Source organism: Mus musculus, chromosome 5 (assembly GCF_000001635.26).
Source record: "Mus musculus strain C57BL/6J chromosome 5, GRCm38.p6 C57BL/6J".
Taxonomy (NCBI): domain Eukaryota; kingdom Metazoa; phylum Chordata; class Mammalia; order Rodentia; family Muridae; genus Mus; species Mus musculus.
Window position 1 is genome coordinate 116,786,338 of NC_000071.6, and position 4,929 is coordinate 116,791,266.

Here is a 4,929-nt window from a genome sequence, read left to right on the forward strand (position 1 = left end):
ATTTTACAGACGGGTACCCAGAGAGTTACAGTGACTCGCTAAGGTCGCCCTGCTGCTAAGTTGGCTTGGATGGGCTCCAACCTAAGGTGATCTGACCCCGTGATAACAGATTCATGTTATCTTCTTTGATGGTGTGATACTGGTGACCAGAATAAACCCACTGAAGTACATTAATTTTTTAATTAATATGTATGCTGTTCAAGCTACAACTTGCTGCCTGATGGTTACTACACATATCTAAAAGTGCCATGTCATTGACTCTCCAAAATGACCTTAGAAAGTAAGAGACACCATGGTCTCCACTTTAGAGATGAGAGACATGGGGAGGTTAGACCATGTTGCAGGGTAATGCAGCCAAGGTAGAAGTTGTATCTGTGGAGCTGACTGTAGAGTCAGTTAGTGCATCTACTCTAACACTTTCCTTACAGCTAACGTGTTGTATTCATCCTCCAGGACCTTCATCCTGTTCCAGACCCCACCAGCAAAGAATCATGATTAATGGTTAGTCCCATCCATGTAACCAGCCAGATGGGTGCTGGGATTGTAACAGGCACCCAAGAGCTGTATGAACTTTAATAGGTTCATATTGAACCTCTCCTCTCTGGAAGTCACATCTTCCAAGGCATGGTGAGGTCAATGGTGGCAGCTTCAGAGGACTGGAAGGAAGGGTGAACGGTCAATTCACAGGAGGCCTCAGCACCGAGCAGACAAAGTAAATGCTCATTAAACCACTTTGTGGGCACTCCATGGTTTCTATCCCACATTGGACTGTGGCATAGAAGTCAGAAGGTGATAGAGCTCTGGGGTAAGGGAAGGGCTGGTGTGTACAACCCAGCAGAGAATCAAGGTGGAGGGCTAGAAGAGAGGGACTAGGACCCATCTCCCTCCCTCCTTCCTTACCTCTTTCACCCTCCCTCCCTCCCTCCCTCCCTTCCTTCCTTCCTTCCTTCCTTTCTTCCTTCTTTCCCTCCCTCCCTCCCTTCCTCCTTCCTTCCTTCTTTCCATCATCCATCAACCCTATGTCAATCCAGCTCTGAACAAAGTTGTGCTGGACACCAAGACCAAACATCCAGTTCCTTAGAATAGAGGAAGAGAGCTGGGCCTGGTGGTGCACACCTTTAATCCCAGCACTTAAGGGGCTAAGATGGGCAGATCTCTTGAGGGTGAGGCTAGCCAGAATGAGTTTTAAGACAATAAGGGCTATACGAAGAAACCCTGTCTCAAAAAGAAGGAAGGAAGAAAAGACAGACAGAGGAAGGAAGGAAGGAAGGAAGGAAGGAAGGAAGGAAGGAAGGAAGGAAGGAAGGAAGGGAGGGAGGGAGGGAGGGAGGGAGGGAGGGAGGAAGAAAGGAAATGGAGAGGGAGAGGGGAGGGGAGGAAATGGGGAGGGAAAGGGGAGGAAAAGGGAGAGGGAGAGGGGAGGGGAGGAAAAGGGAGAGGGAGAGGGATGAGGAAGAAGGGAAGAAGGGAAGAAGGGAAGGAGCAATCTCCTATCTTAGGATCTTTGGGATCCACAACCTCCTTCTGTTCAGGTGTGTCAGCCACTAACTAGCTGAGATCTCAGTAGCCAAGTTGGTGGTGCTGTGGTTTCTAATATTCACAATAAAGGGAAAGGGGGATAGAAAAAGGAGGGAGGGACCTCAAGTGTATAAGACATTGACAGATGAGAACCACTAGTCCAGACCAGCTCTTACTAAGGATGGTTGAAGGATGCTAGAGAAAGAGATACCACCTTGGGCCTGGGGAGATGATCCAGTGAGTTAATCACTTCTCACACAAGCCCGAGGACCTGAGCATAGGTCTCCAGCACTAACATGCATGCCCAGCAGACATAGTAACACACCTGTAATCTAGCCTCCAGAGGCAGAAGTAGGAGATCCCCAGGCCACCTGGCTGCCCAGACAAGGCCAACCTGTGAGCTCTGGGTTCCAATGAGAAAGCCAGTCTCAATACAAAAGGTAGACAGTGATGGAGGAAGACACTCCTCTCAGCTTCCATAGGCATGCACCCATACCCACCCACATAGGAATGTGTACACACACAAAGGAATACAACACAAATACACAAGAGAGACACGGAAAGAGAAATGACCTCACCCAGGAAAGCAGAGAGACCTAAAACAGCAGAAGACTGGTACCAGCACAAAGTCAGATTCTAGTACTGAGCAGTCGGCCCGGACAAGGAACGTGAGGGCTCCTCCTCCAGCTACAGGAGGACCACTGTAACTTCCACAAGGCTGCAGCCATGGGCAATAACAGACATATTAAGCTCTTTACCTGTCCCTGAGCACTTAGGGTAATTCTAATTTTTTATATTATAAATAATAGAAAATGCATCTTCTTTTATAAAGATTTGTTTATTACAGGCATAGGAGTGAGTGGGTGTGTACATGCGAGTGTGTGTACATGTGTATATACATGTGTATGCATGTGTGTGTACATGCATGTGTGTATGAGTGTGAATGCATGTGTGTGTGCATGCATGTGTGTGTGTGTGCATGTATATGTGTGTTTGTGTGTGGTGTCTGTGATGTGTGGTGCATGTATGTGTGTGTGTGTGTTTGTGTGTGTGTGTTTGTGTGTGGTGTGTGTTGCTTTGGGAAGGTAGAAGAAGGAACTGGATACTCAGGAGATGGAGTCCAGATGGTTGTAAGCCACCCTGTGTGGGTGATAGGAACTGAAGCAGGGTCCTCTGGAAGAGTAGCCAGTACTCCCAATGCACTGATCCATCTGTACTCAGCAGTAAATGCATGTGTCTGCTTTCTTACACCGACATCAGCTCACGGTATCAGGCATGTTTTCTTTCTACCTTTTTAGGCAAAATAGGCTTTTCTTTCTTCTTGCATATTCTACATGTATAGGCTTTTCCTGTCTCCTTATGTGGAGTTCAAGTCTGAGGCTTTGTCTACAACTCCAAGAGGGTTTAATCTAAGAGCTGAGAGGTGCCTCCCCAATAGGGCCCTTTCTGAGCCCTGCTGGGTCTCCCAGGTTTCCCATTACAGTTGCCAGGAACAACTGTCAGTCGTTGGCATGATCAGTTCTGGACTCAAGCAGCCTAGTGGTCTTGCTAATTGCTTCTGATCCTCTCAAACAGCCTACTGTAAATACCTTGCTTCTACAACGGATTTCTCCCAGCCCAATTGATGCTCTTTGGGAATGAAAGCTTCTGAAGCTAGAGCTTGCCCTATACTGTATGGGTCTAGCCTGCACCATATAGCCCTTCTTAGCTTTCAAAGGTCAGGGTCAGGAAAGCTGGGGGGAGGGGAATCCATCACCAGAAAACTGGATTAGAAGGATAAGCAGAACTTGATACTATGCCTGCATAATACCATGGTGTGTGGACTTTTGAGAATGGATCGTGTTCATTAATGTAATGTGCATTAATCATAATGGAATAAAATCTGAGGAAGTTGAACCACACGGGTAGATTTATTTTTGTCATCAAAGATGGGAAGCACACAACACTCTTTAAATGTACTGGAAATCTTTTAAAAGAAAAAAGAAAAGAAAAGAAAAAAGCGCGCACAGTGTGGAAGTAGAGAGAAAAGGTGATTTACAGCAGAGAGCCAACAACCATCTGAGTCAGGTGACCGAGTACAGCCCCGGCAGTCATCAATCATTCCGATACCTCAAACCCTTGACATGGCATTTGACCTTGGGGACGCTCTCCCCAACCACACTGCACCACGCCATCATGAGAGAAATGTCAGACCAACCCCAATCGCTGGGCATTCCATAAACACTTGAATAGCGCTCCCCCCACCTCCCGCCCCCCTGAGGATGGCCAAGGTCAGGAGCAACCTGGAAGTCTAAGGAACAAACAGAGCTGGGAGGAGTCTAAAGAGTGAGCAAGTGAGCATGGTTTGTGTATCCAAAGATCCCAGCCTGGGAAACGACATCAGGCCAAACCTGTCAAAACCCAAACGGGCTGTGACGTTGAGTTAATAAGCATGTGCCAATATTGGTTCAGGAGTGAAGAATACTAAGTAATAAGATATTAATGACAGAGGAGTCGGATGTGGAGTGCAAGGAAGTTCCGAGATATCTTATGATTTTATGCCAATCCAAATGCCTTCCTTACTCTTCCAGTTGTTCAACGAAGTGCCTGGGGAAAAAAAAAGAGATGACTGAAATGAAAGGGAGGCGGCTGCGTTTATTTTGGCTTGCAGATTGAGGGTAGGGCTCATCCTGATGAGCTCCCAGAGAAAGGAGTGTGCAGCAGCCCAGGCAGGAAGCAGAATCGAGACGAATGTTTACACTCAACTCGCTTTCTCCTTTTTATTCAGCCCTGGACCACAGCCAGTAAAATGGGACCACACACATTTAGGGGAGGACCTTTCCATCTCAATGAATGGGAGTGTCCAGAGAGATCACCTGATCCCTCACGGCTTTGCCTAGAGGCTTTGTCTCCTTCCTCCTGGACAATTCCAGATCTTATCAAGTTGATGACCGACCCTAACCATCACAGTACCCAAGTCAGTATCCTCCAGCCTGGTTGGGTCTTGATGCCTCCATAGCGTCTCATCTCCCTGTTTCCTTACGTGAAAACTGTAAGGCTGTCTCAAGATCAGGGCTCAGAGAGTGGATGAGAGTCACTCCCCGGAAATTTCTCCTGAATGCCCTTGAAGATGGAAAGCGAGCGTGGCTGAGTTCTCCGAAGCCCCTCGGGGTCCAGCCCTTACTGTTTGCTGTAGAACCTCTTTGTATCCTTCACCATGAATGCCCCTTTATTTTCATCTAGCTGGTCTCACTGTTCTAGGATCTAGCATCTCCATGGTGAGGCAAGAGCAAAGTTAATTATTCACACTTTAGTATAAACCGCATTGTGTAGTTCTGAGTTCCGACCTCTCTCTCCTTGAGGCAGACAAGACTGCCATTACATTATAACACCATATCTATCTTTGCCCCACCCACCCCCAATTCTAAGGAG